This window comes from Hakea prostrata, chromosome 2 (genome assembly GCF_041222555.1).
Source record: "Hakea prostrata isolate BN-2017 chromosome 2, UWA_Hpros_2, whole genome shotgun sequence".
Classification (NCBI taxonomy): Eukaryota; Viridiplantae; Streptophyta; class Magnoliopsida; order Proteales; family Proteaceae; genus Hakea; species Hakea prostrata.
In genome coordinates this window covers 32243110-32256811 of record NC_142601.1, presented here as the reverse complement: position 1 = coordinate 32256811, position 13702 = coordinate 32243110, and positions in this window count along the sequence as shown.

Sequence of the window (13702 nt, the reverse complement as noted above, 5' to 3'; positions counted from 1 at the left end):
AATACAACATAAGGGAGATTACTAATCTTTGATTGAAGAATAGGAGATGAAAAGCTTGAAATCTTGAAACAATTAGAAGGAGTAACAAATCATGAATGTCACACATGATTTCTCTTCGAAATCATCATGTGGAGAATTTACAAGGTTATAGAGTGTATGGAGATCCACTTTAGAACAGCAAGTATAGAAGAATCAATCATGGTAATGACTTAAGATCACCCTCTCATCAAAGGGAAAAATAGAAGGCACAAGAAGAAATAGAAGGGGGGAAAGATCAGCTTCAAGTTAAACTTCTACCAAATGAAACTAGGTAACTCATACAACAGAGAATAAATCAAACAATATATATATGGTAGGTATGCATTCGGCACAGCAGCAAGGTTAGGATTAGGTGGGATTTCACAGAGTTACTCAAGCAATGTAACGGGCAAGCGGAAATCTCAGAAACTTTAGAGTCGAGGAGGAAAGAGTCGACCAACAACGGTCGACCTGATACCAGTGGTTGTCATGACTCATCACCAAGTAGGTTTCTGACTAGAGGAAGACGACCAGAAGCAACGAAGCAACCAGAGGGAGAATATACTCCCCTCAAATTAAGAAGGTCCGAAATATTGATGCAAATCAAGAGTCAAGGAATACTTCAAAGACCTAGCAAATTATATTCTCGACCAAAGGAGCGTGACGAAGCCGATCTCTGTGAATATCACAAAGATTATGGACATTGGACTGATGATTGCAGGCAACTGAAAGCTGAAATTGAAAAACTAATATCTCAGGGACAATTGAAGAAGTATGTCCAATCAGACCAAAAACCTTACCAACCACCAATGGGAGGAAGAAAAAGAGCCAGATCCCCAGTTAAGGAGAGAGGTCAAAATCTAAATAGAAATCAATCAAAGAAAGACGAAGGAAGTAAAGAACGACCTCCTATTTACTAAGCTCCCAACTAGGAAGGTCCTTACGTTGATACAACAAGTAGCCCCCGGCGCTTACAAGTTATGTGATCCAGTTACCAAAGAAACAATTCCTCCAACGTGGCATATGAGCAACCTCAGGAGATGTTATCAGTAGCCAATTACATAAAAAGAGGGATCTTCTTCCAAAATTTGTTTCTTTCAGAATTTTTGTTATGAGCATTCTACATTCAGTTTTTTCAAGTTTTGTTTCAACCTTTTCAAATAGAAATGCAGATTTTTTTCTAGAAGTCTGACAAAAGTCTCGAGGAAACTCCAAAAAGAAAACTCAAATTGAACTCCCTGGCTCATAACCATGGGCAGTTCGCAAGATTGAACTCCCTTGCTCGGAAGCACGAGCACAGCCAATTCCCAAATTGAACTCCCGTTGCTCATTGAGCATGGCCAGTTCCCAAGTTGAACTCCCTGGCACATAAGCATGGGCAGTTCCCAAATTGAACTCCCGTTGCTCATTGAGCACAGCTAGTTCCCAAATTGAACTCCCGTTGCTCATTGAGCACAGCTAGTTCCCAAAATTGAACTCCCTGGCTCATAACCATGGGCAGTTCCCAAATTGAACTCCCTGGCTCATAACCATGGGCAGTTCCCAAATTGAACTCCCTGGCACATAACCATGGGCAGTTCCCAAATTGAACTCCCTGGCTCATAACCATGGGCAGTTCCCAAATTGAACTCCCTAGCACATAACCATGGGCAATTCCCAAATTGAACTCCATGGCTCAAAACCATGGGCAATTCCCAAATTGAACTCCGTGGCACATAACCATGGGCAGTTCCCAAATTGAACTCCCTGGCTCATAACCATGGATAGTTCCCAAATGGAATTCCCTTGCTCAGAAGCACGAGCAAGGCCAGTTCCCAAATTGAACTGCCTGGCACATAACCATGGACAGTTCCCAATTTGAACTCCCTGGCACATAACCATGGGCAATTCCTAATTTGAACTCCCTGGCACATAACCATGGGCAGTTCCCAATTTGAACTCCCTGGCACATAACCATGGGCAGTTCCCAAATTGAACTCCCTGGCTCATAACCATGGACAGTTCCCAAATTGAACCCCTGGTTCATAACCATGGGCAATTCCCAAATTGAACTCCCTTTGATCGAAATCACAAAGGAAAGCCTTAAGAGACTCCTTTAGATAAAAGTAGTTTTGGAATTTAACCTTACTCGGAAGATAGGACACAGGCAGCCCTCATCATCACCCATGATGTTTACTTGCCCGAAAAACATGTACGACAACATTCAAACAAGAATAGTACAAATATGTTTAGAAAGTAACGCTCGCTCCTAATCTTGAAGAAGGGCCGTAGAATAACTAGGCCAAAGATTCAAAGCAAAAGACAAACACACAGGAGTACAAATAAGTTCAAAAAATTAGTATGATTGAGTCTCCCACGCCGAACATAAATAAAGATCTAGCATGCGAGACTGGGGGGCTTGTGTTATGGTCAGGCCAAAACAACACGGTTGAACTCCAAAACAACGAACACTGAAAATTACTCCAAAGACAAAGGTCAGATTCTTAACAAAGCCGATCAGCATGCGTGAATTACACAGTACCAACCAGATACTCAGCTTACCGAATAGCATGGCTTGGAAGACAAACAGGCACAACATATGACTGAACAAAGATACTTGTGATAGTGTGCAAATGCGTCACGAGCACCGTAGTTACCATGCTTGAAGGAAGGGGTCAAACATATATCTACATATGCCGAGCAGGTAACCATGACAAGTGGCAAAATCTTCAATCAAATAGGAGGACGATCAATGATAATTCAGTAACCAAAGAGACAATAAAGAAGACTAAAGGATTTATGAAAGGATTAGCATAATGCATGGCCAATACAGGGTCAACCAAACAACTTCAAATGCAAGCTCAAGAGCTCAACCAGGTTGGTGATTCTTCTCGACCACAACCAGTTCGACTGGATCAATGGTTTGAGCACTATGAAAATTCAAACGCTTCACAGCAACCATTAAATGCGATGCGACAGGAGGGACATGTGGCAACTCCTGCAAGGATTTTGGAAAATGTGCGTTGAGAGTCGTGCGTCAATGATGGCTACTCATGATAAAGACGTTACATTTTTCCAATGAAACGCATGGTCGAACCGACCAAATATTTGGAGCACGAGAAGGACATAATCCCTTGAGCCGAACACCCTATGCTCGACCTCAATGGACTGAGGGGCTTATGTTAAGGATAAAATTGGTCATTCTGTACATTCTGGTCTAAACTCATGATTGCACGATCCGACCAAGCTTGTTACTTAATATGGCTCGACCATAGGTTCATGGTAGGACCGACCACAACGTCAAGAGTATCTGACCTTCATGTTTCGGGAACCTGACAAAGGTAAACTCCTATCATCTATCAACTTGATGGAAAGACAAGTTAGGTAAAGAACTCTTCGTAGAGTTACTTTCCTAGAAGAACTCATCTTAGAGTCATATTCCGAATCTAACTCTACTATCTTACAGTATATAAACACCTCAGGTAAACATAATGAGGGGAGAGAGATATTCAGTGTGATCAATTACTTGAATTCTCTATTGAGTAGTTGTGATCATATCACATTGGTACTGACTTGCTCGTCGGAGACGTACCTCAACCACATCAGGTCGAGCTCGTGTTTTGCAGGAACCTGACAGGGAAGGACGAGCAGGATTCGTGACAGGGAAGGACGAGCAGGATTCGTGACAGGGAAGGACGAGCAGAATTCGTGACAGGGAAGGAAGAGAAGAATTCGTGACAAGGAAGGACGAGTAGGATTTTGTATCAACACAGCCATAAACACTATGGAAAGTTTTTGAAATAAAAAGGTTGCTGATTATTATCCTAAGAAATATAACTAAGTCAACCATAATACGGAAGGGAAGTTTTCGAAAGTTAAAGGCCTAATCACTCCCAAAATTATCCCCAAATCAATTCAAATTGTTGTTGCAATTAAACCCAAGATTCTATTCTTTCTTCAATCCCCAAAATCATTCCAAATTAAGTTTGGTTCACATCTTCTCTAATTTGAATAATATTGACTCTCTTTTGTAGCAAACTTTGGCCAACTTCAACAGGCCTTAAATTTGATTGGGCCCATATTTCCCGAATCAGCCCGTTGAGTGCTTCTTTGAACTTTTGCCTAAGCTCTCATAGCTGGGCCAACTGTAACTTGAACCAGGTCAGTTGTCATCATGTCATGATTTGCATCTATAATAATTGGCATCACAAACATTTCAATCAATTATAAGCATTAATAGCATCATACTGATGTTTGTATCGCAATATTCGGGCAGAAAAAAGAAGTCTCTTTTATAAAATAAAGAAATATTGAATACAAAGAAGAAAGACAAAATGAGTTCAACTCTTCTATTGAGTTATTCATTATATATTTATAATGGAACTAACATCTTCTCTGATATGGAAATATCAGAGTCTACAAAGAAATACAACATATGATTGTCACACACAATAAGATGATCTTCATATGGAAGGGTAGATTGGCACCCAAGATAAAAGGTGCAATAAATGGAAATATTGATTGCCAACATTGTGTGTTGAGATCATTGTGATCTTCAATTAAGATGGGAATGTGAATCACCAAGATTGCATGCTGAGGTGGTTGGGATCTTCAATTAAGTATTGTCTATTTGGGGGTGATGGATATCCACAATCAATATTATTTATAACACTCCCCCTTGAATGTCCATCAATATATAATGTACCTCATTAAAACCTTACTAAGAAAAAATCATGTGGGAAAAATCTTAATGAAGAAAAAAGAGTATACATTTCTAAATAATACGTATCACTAGCTGCCTCATTAAAAACCTGTCAGGATTTAATTATATGCCCAAGGGCAAAATTGAAAACTCACTATTAGGGCGGTTACAAAATATAGGGTTATATACTTGTAACCACCGCATCACTGAAGAGGTACGAGATTATTCATACATGAGTTTTTCCAGAAAAGGCGGCTCTCTCTCTCTCTCTCTCTCCCTCTCCAGAAGGTTCTGTGTGAATTTTCTCCCTACTTTCGATCTCTGTTTTCTTCCATCCTCAAAGCATTTGGATTGTGGATTTATGCCATTTCCTAGAGATTGTGGAATCAAACCAATGACGGGATTGTGGAGGAACGAGGACGTGGATCCAAATTATTTCCGCTGCGTATATTCTATATTATTTGGGAAAGCGAATCCAGGTAAGGATTTTTCCCCTTCAATTATCGACTTGATTTATATGGAGTACAACCAACATTGGCATCAGAGCCATGGTTCCCACGATTCTCTGTTCCTCCTTGTTGTTTATTTTTCTTGAATGGACCCAATGGAAGGATCCAAGGCTTAATTGGAAACCCATGGGAGAATTAAGAGGGTTTTAAGAAACCCTTATTTTTTTTGTTCGGATCCAAGTGGAAGGATCCTTTGATTTCCCTTATGAAAAAAATTGCATGAATTGATAATCCATGAGAATGCATTTTTTTGTTTAATGATTGTTGTATTTTTCATGTGTTTTTGAGAATTTTTTTTGAAGAAAAAACGTGATTTTTCGTTTTTTGGAAAAAATTCGTTCAAGGAAACGTTGTTTGGTCACTGAAGACCAGACGGATGTCCGTCTGATCATAGTGGACCAGACGGAATTTCGTCTTGTCACAGAGGACCAGACGGAATTTCCTCTGGTCACAGAGGACCAAACGGACTTTCCGTCTGGGAGACGGAAGTCTGTCTGGGAGATGGATTTTTTGAGATTTTTGGTCTGTCCACTTCAGAATGTGTTTCTAACTTACTAGACAACAATGGCTCGACAATCTGTGTGATGTTTGGGCATTGAGGGCTTAATGGGGCCTAGTGGAAACTAGTGAGGTAGAAGCGTTCTATGTGAACCACCTCATAACATAAACATGATTGGGTGTTTTATTTTATTAAAACTGTTTTAATTATGGGTCTATTAATCATGTTTCTTGCACAAAATGAAACTAGTGTATAAGTCTATGTGGGTTTGCATGAGAATTTGATTAAATGTTTGTTAACATCTCTTTTGGGTTTAAATGCTTATCCCATAGGTTGATTATGCTAGTATGAATTGATGTTGCTTGTGTTGTGTTTTATGCTAGAATAGTTGAACTCATCCTTGTATATATTGTCTCTAGTTTAATGGTTGCTACCAAGAACATTGTTGCTAACCTCATGAAAGGAGATAAATTGAATGAGAGGAATTATGACCTCTGGCACTGAAAGGTGCAGTATCTCTTGGAAGAGCAGGACATGCTGGAAACCATAAACCAAACCATGTCCCCACCTGAGGAAGGTACCACTGCACAACATCGCAGGGACCTTGAGCTTTACAATGACTGAAAGAGGAAAGACCGGGTAGCTAGGATTACTATCCTAAGCTCCATAAGGGATGACCTGATGCTTCGGTTTAAGAAGCATAGGATTGAAAAGTCTCTGTGGGAGGCAGTGAAGTTCCAATATGGAGGGACTTCCACCACAAGAGGTCGCCAGCTCGAACTCACTTTTGATGGTTATAAAATGCACCAGGGTCACACCATGAGGCAACATATAAACATCATATCCAATGTGATTAGTGAGTTGAGCACATGTGGGCGCCAAAAGACTGATGAGGAGCAAGTCTCTGCAGTCATCAAGTCACTGTCGAAGACTTAGGAGCATATGAAGATCTTCTTGACTCATACTGATGATGTCAAGACTTTTGATCAAGCTGCCAAGCACCTTGAGCTGGAGGAGGATCGGATGTTGGCCGATGCCCCTCAAACTGAAGTACTTGCCGCTGAAGCTAGCACTAGTAAGGGTGCAAGCTCTAAGCGCAAGAGAGAAAAAGCTCAACCTCAACGGTCTAGGAAAAGTAACCAAGGTGGGAACAGAAATAAGAATGGCTCCAAGCGTTCAAGAGGGACTAGAGCTGGCAAGAAGAAATCACCTTTGATTTGCTTTAACTGCTGAAAGCCTAATCATTTTTCTCGTGATTGCACTGAGCAGGAGGTATGTATTGTGTGTTATACCTCATCTTGTTATGTAACAAGTTCTACTATGCTTGTTGAACTAAATCATATTTGGTGTTGATTTAGGTGCGACAGAACACATAACAAGGGAACGCTCGAGCTTCGTGGAATATCGTCGTGTTCTAAGAGGAAGCAGAAGAATAATGATGGGGAACAACTCAAGTGTGGAGGTTCATGGCATTGGCACGTGCAAATTAGTTTTGTGAGGTGGCCAGACACTATTACTCCATGATGTTACTGTATGCTCCAGACATTCGATGAAATCTTGTTTCTGTTATTTTTCTTATAAGACATGGTTTTAGAGTCGTATTTGAGATCAGTTCTTTGGTTTTGTATCTAGGTGATATAGTTTATGGTTATGGTTTTCCTTAGAATGGTTTTATTGTATTGGATACAATTAATATTTATCTAATTCTAGTAATGCTTTTGTTTGCCAAAATACTGTGTATTGATTCTAATTTGTGGCATGCTAGACTAAGACATATTGGCTTAGATAGGATGAACAAGTTGGCAAAAGAAGGTCTCTTAGGCCAAGGTTCACTATTCAATTTGCCAACCTGTGAGTCATGTCTAGCAGGAAAAGCAACTAGAAAACCATTCAAAAAGGCTTTGAGAGCTTCTCTTCCTCTAGAACTTATTCATTCAGATGTATGTGGACCCATGACTGTGCATACTAGAAAAGGACAGGCTTATTTCATCACATTCATAGATGACTATGCACGGTATGGTCATATTTCTCATCAATCAAAAGCTCTAGAATGTTTTAAGAAATTCATGAGCTTAGTTGAGAATCAATTAGATAAAATAATCAAAACTCTTAGAACAGTTAGATGTAGAGAGTATCTCTCCGATATGTTCAAAGGGTTGTGTGATGAAAATGGGATATCTATGCAACTTACTATTCCAGGGACTCCACAACAAAATGGGGTTGCTGAGAGGAGGAATATAACCATGCTAGACATGGTGAGATCCATGATGGTGCAGGCAAACCTACCCATCTCTTATTGGGGAGATACTTTGCTGACTGCGGCCTATATCCTCAACCGAGTTCCAACCAAATCGGTTCCTTCCACACCATATGAGTTGTGGACTGGAAGGAAGTCAGATTTGAGTTACTTGTGCGCATGGGGATGTGCAGCATATATTCACTCTACATCTCACCAATAAGGGAAGCTTGGACCCAAAGGAAGAAAGTGTATCTTTGTAAGATATTCTGAACTCTCGGAGGGATATGTCTTCATTGGTCTAGATGAGAGTGAGAGGAGAACGGAACTTGAGTCTAGGGATGCAACATTCTTGGAGAATGATTTTCCATCTCTTTCAGGAATTAACAAAAAATCATCGAATTTTTTTGAGATACAAGATAGCGATCTTGTCACTCCAGGGATTCAGACTCGGATAATGAACCCTGGGGTTCATCTAGAAGATTCTAGTGGGAGTGCAAATGTGATAGCTCCCTTAGAGGTTGAGCAATCTGACATGCACTTGCGCCGTAGTGGGCGCGGGCGAGTTCCTCGTTGACATTTTGACATAGAGGATGAAGCCTACATGGTAACTCTTGAAGAGATAGACTATGAGATGGCTCCAATCGATGAGCATGAACCGAAAAGCGTGCAAGAAGCTCTTGCGGGGACAAGCTCAAAGGAATGGTTGAAAGCAATAGAAGAAGAGTTGGAATCGATGAAAGTTAATCATGTCTTGGACTTAGTTGACTTACCGTCAGGCCGAAAGGCAATTGGGAACAAGTGGGTTCTTAAGATCAAGAGAAAGGCGGATGGATCTATTGAGAGATTCAATGCTTGTTTAGTGGCTAAAGGCTACACCCAACGTGAGGGCACGATTATGAGGAAATTTTTTCCCCTGTGGTTAGGTTTGCCTTAATCCGCCTTATACTAGCCATTGTTGCTCAGTTGGACTTACAGCTTTATCAGATGGATGTAAACTGTTTTTCTCAATGGAGAACTTGAGGAAGAGATCTATATGGATCAACCTCAAGCCTTTGAAGCTAATGGACTTAATCGCAAAGTGTGCAAGCTTAAGAAGTCCATATATGGCTTAAAGCAAGCATCTAGACAGTGGAATGTGCGCTTCCACCAAGCTATGATGGAAAATGGGTTTTCCATGCTTGAGGAAGACCACTGTATCTACACCAAGAGATCTGATAGTAATTATGTCATTCTGACAATGTACTTAGATTGACATACTCATGGCTAGCAATAGCAAGGAGCTATTGCAAACCATTAAGAAACGGTTGTCCTCCATATTCCAGTGCAGTGGGTAGCCTTATGTATGCTATGATGTTTACTAGGCTGGATATTTGTTATGCAGTGGGTTTGGTTAGTCAGTACCAATCAAACCCAGGCATAGAGCACTGAAAGCGATCAAGAGGATATTGAGATATCTCAGAGGAACGAGTAACTATATGTTGTGTTACCAAGGATCGGATTTGCGGTTAGTTGGCTATAGCGATGCCGACTGGGTTGGAGATATTGATGAGCGCAAATCAACCTCTAGATATGCTTTATTGCTGAATGGCGGGGCCATTTCATGGTGTAGCAAGAAGTAGACTTATATATCCCTCTTGACCATGGAAGCAGAGTATGTGGCATGCTCAGCTGCAGTTCAAGAGGCTGTTTGGTTGAGGAGATTCCTACGATATACTGGATTTGTGGTGACATCTAAAGAGTTTTCCCTTGTCTATTGTGATAGTACGGAAACTCTTAGCTATGTCAAGGACCCTAAGTATCATGGGAAGACCAAACATATACAGTTGAGATATCATTTTGTTAGACATTATATCAAGGAAGAAAGTTGTACTTAAGCACATATCTACTAGTCAGATGGTAGCTGACCCTCTTACCAAACCTATAGCCAAGGATGTTTTTATTTCTCATGTAAAATCCTTGGGCTTGCGTAGATTGTGACTTACTTTTGTACTGAACTTTCTTATGATTGAGTAATGTGAGTTCATTCTAGCATTTATTTATTCACTTTCTGTGTAATTATGTTCTTCTAGCATAAAACGAGACATGTCAATAGGCAAAAGAATGGCTCACTCACACGAGCATTCGCCTCTGGCGCCTTGGAGGCAAGCAGAGATGAGACGGATTGTGAATGTTTTTGTGTAGGTCAATTCATAATCAGGATGTCACCTTGATTTGGAATCAAGATGAGTTTCTCTATTGTGAAGAGAATCGACATGAATGTTCCCACTATTCACGTTGCCTATAGGTCTGAGTACTTTATGTGGCGCTACGGTGGCGACAATAAAGAAACTCGAGTTAGGTGCAAAAGGTTGTGACTAGACTAAGACTTGTCTGATGTTGAGAGGGACATACATTATATTGTATATAGAATGCTCCACCATAGCACGTATATCATACTATGTGTGCTTAGCGATCATTGGAAATGAGAGGATGGATCCCTGCTCCTCTCATTGTGTGAGTCATGGACTTTATGGTCCGTTAGTGTTCTTAGTGACTTTCGACAACATCATAAAACGAAAGGATATGGCTACTTTGGGGTGTTACCTATGGTTATGATTGATTCGACCTAAAGGGGCATTACCGGGAAAGGAGTCAATCCTGAGTGTAGTGATGGTCTGGGGTGAAAGGAAAGGTTTGATTCAACTGCACCCTAAAAGTGTTTGCTGGCGCCAACTGTATGTGTTACAATAGTGAACATTTTAAGGACAAGAAGATGATCTCTCAGAAGGATCAAGATACCTTTAGTCTGGTGAGTTTGAATAAACCTGGGACACTGTGATATACTAATGCTTATTTGTTGTATTTCTTTGAGTGATGTGCCATTCTGGCCTTCTAGGAAGGTTTCTAGTTTGGAGCTCACGCGTGCAAGTATATCACCAGTCGCACAACCCATTTGCTAGTATGACTTGTGGATGTTAGTGTCTGGGACACAAGAGGTCTATGTATATGGGATATACATATGTGTCTAGGACACAATGTGATAGAGAGATTGAATGTGTATATCTGGGATATACATGTGTGTTTGGGACGCACTGTGACAGAGAGATTAACACTTGCCCTTGTGCAAATGGGAGATGTTAGGATTTAATAATTATTAATTTAATTATATTCCCAAGGGCAAAATTGGAAACTCACTATTAGGGCGGTTACAAAATATAGGGTTATATATTTGTAACCACCGCATCACTTAAAAGGTACTAGATTATTCATATGTGAGTTTCTCTCTCTCCCTCTCCAAAAGGTTCTGTGTGAATTTTCTTTCTACTTTTGATCTCTATTTTCTTCCATCCTCAAAGCATTTGGATTGTGGATTTTATTCCCTTTCCTAGAGATTGTGGAATCAAACCGGTGACGGGATTGTGGAGGAACAAGGATGTGGATCTAAATTACTTCCGCTGCATATATTCTATATTATTTAGGAAAGCGAATCCAGGTAATTTTCCCCTTCAATTACCGAATTGATTTATATGGAGTATAACCAACAAAATCTTACCAGGAAAACCCAATAGGATAAAACCTTGGTGAAGGGAAAAAGAGTGTAGTATGTATTTTACTACCACTTCGTTGAAGATCATGAGTGAAGAACAATTTTGGTGGAATATGTTTCTTTATATCTCCTTTGATGCATCATCCTTTCAATTGAGCTATGCATGCAACATTATCTTCATATAATATTGTTGAAATCCCTTTTTCTAGTAGAAGACTGCATGCTTCATGAATGTATTGTATCATTGATCTTAACCAAATATATTGTCGATTTACTTCATGAATCACTATTATCTCTGCATGAAGAAGTGACAGTTATAGTTTGTATTTTTTTTTTTTTTTTTTATTTTGTGCCTAAGGTTCATGTGGGCCAGCTTGTGCACACCTCAATTATATCCTCAAAGGGAGCTTTGTCGTCTGCAAGGGTTGAACCCATGACCTCTCCACTGAGAAGTATGGATCTTACCACTCTACTAACCCTGCATTGACATTAAATAGCTAACCTTCACTTCTGAATAAATAGTCTGTTTGAGATATAGTTTTATGTAGATCAGATAAATATCCTGCAACTGCATAACAAGTAAGTTGATGTTTACATTCATAAAATAACATCATGTCAATAATTCCTCGAATGTACTGAAATATATATTTATAACATTTAAGTGTCTTCGTATTGGAGAAGAGATAAATCTTGCTAATACACTTATAGAAAATGTTATATTCGATTGTGTATTATTAGCAAAATACATTAATACCCCGATTGCATTAAGATATGGTACTTTAGGTGTCACATCCACCCAGCCGGTACCCTATCTGGCATACCCGGGAATGTGATCCACAGTCCAAGGATCAAGAATCGAGGGACCATGCCTCCCACATACACGATAACACAATCATGAACAATAATAATCAAGGTAAAAGCAACAGATAATAGATATCATGAATAAGATAAGATTCAATTAATCAGAGTGCGGAAATAGATAATATCAATGTGTAAGTATAATCATAAAGATGAGAGGATAAGTGAGAATCACTCTCTCAAAGCAGCGGAAAAAGTAGCAATAATCAAGTTAGTTACAATCCCATGTTCCAAAAGTAATCCAGAGAAAGTTAATTACATATCCAGTTGTTCCATAATAAACCAGGGAAATGGGACACTAGACCAGGGTTTCTTCTATCCTAATGATCGTCTCCTCATAGGTGTGGATGAAGAAAGCCCATCTCTGCCGCTCCCGCACTATCGTGGGGCTAACCCTAGTACGAAGAGTAATCCTCTTCGGCACCAAAACTCTGATCTTCACTGAAGCTACCACCCGGAGGGTGGTATGCGGGATCAAACTCCGTCTCGAAGAATGTGCCATCAGAATCTTTGGTAGCTGCAGGATAATCTAAAAGCATTTGCATTAAAGAACTCAGCAAGGCGGTAATTCCATAATTTAACATCATACAAATTCAAAACATAACATAATGCAACGTGATATGAGACATATGATGCAAATATGATTCTAACTCTATAAATGCTAGTCTCTATGGTAGACATGCTTTAAGTCATAGCACCATACTTCTTTGGGTTGTCAGTCACTCCCCCTCAATCATACAAGATATCTTGGGTCTGCCAGGGAAATTAGGTAAAGTCATCTAAAAAACCATGGTAGGGAATCGGTCACCGCTCTCTCACATCACCGTTTGGTATAAGTACTGGCGCATGTCACAGTAAAGCCTAGCCCAATGCAAGTTATCTACTAAGTCGTATCAAGTCAGATCCAGATACGTCCATTCCTTGCCCCTGGCGATCCTTTCCGGTATCCTTCACACTAGAGTCAGCGTAATCCCAAATTACGGACTCATCAACCCTATTGGTCATCCACAAATAGTAAACGGGAAGCTCTCACGTCCTCTCAAGAGTTGGTTACCAGTCTTGGAGCGCCCGTGAACCCAAGTCTAGCTATTTGCAACCCTACCAATAAATGGCCCCTTCCGGGTATCCATAGCATGGTTTATGTCCTCTCCCGGGTTGGTTACCGGTCTTGAGCGCCCATCAAACCATACACTACCACGGGTCATTCGGTCTCAATGCCCTTCCGATTCAGGTCTGACACAACAAGGACAATCCTAGCCACACAACTAGACAATCCTCTGTATGTCATCCAATAACCCGGGAAAGTGTCGATAGGCACCTTCGGAGAACATCCCATACTATTCCCTCCGATGCCCAAGGACAGAAGCGTCAA